The 600-nt window shown below is 39.5% G+C and overlaps 1 non-coding gene across 1 annotated transcript; it reads right to left on the reverse strand.

The window, feature by feature from the left end:
* Positions 1–225: 225 nt before the first annotated feature.
* LOC122067266 lies at positions 226–332 on the reverse strand. The gene has a single exon (XR_006136640.1). It is a non-coding gene; the product is annotated as a small nucleolar RNA R71 (small nucleolar RNA).
* Positions 333–600: the final 268 nt, after the last annotated feature.

Below are 600 nucleotides of genomic sequence, written 5' to 3' on the forward strand. Positions count from 1 at the left end.
ACCTCTGAGGACGCATACCTATTTCTAAGGGAATTTGAAGAGGTATGTGTTCTAGTTAAGATCCAACAGCTTTCTGATGATGCTTCTAAGCTTAAGTTTATCACTTTTGCATTAAAAGACCAAGCTAAGAAGTGGTTGTATGGGTTACCCACAAATTCCATAACTGCATAGGAACAGTTCACAGTTGTCTTCCTTAAGAAGTTTTTCCCAACTCACAAGACCAATAAGCTTAGAAGTGATATCCTTCAGTTTAGGCAAAAGCCTAGTGAGTCCTTTTCCAAACTTATGGAGAGATTCAAGGACCTACTCCAAGAATGCCGTCACCATGGCCTAGACTTATGGCATTTATGTCAAATAATTTACGAGTGTATTGATTACCCAACTAAACAAATGATAGAGTCTATATGCCCTAAGGGATTCACATCTGTTACAGATGAAGGAAAGGCATGGGAATTCTTACTTGACTTAGCTGACAAAACCCATGAGTGAGAATCAACCCAAGAGAGTGAAAGAACCATAGGAGGAAAAGGATATTTTGTGGATGGGATAGTAGCCAAGGAAGCCCATTTGGATAGCCTAATCAAGAGGATTGAGGCTATT

This window comes from Macadamia integrifolia, unplaced genomic scaffold (genome assembly GCF_013358625.1).
Source record: "Macadamia integrifolia cultivar HAES 741 unplaced genomic scaffold, SCU_Mint_v3 scaffold2796, whole genome shotgun sequence".
Classification (NCBI taxonomy): Eukaryota; Viridiplantae; Streptophyta; class Magnoliopsida; order Proteales; family Proteaceae; genus Macadamia; species Macadamia integrifolia.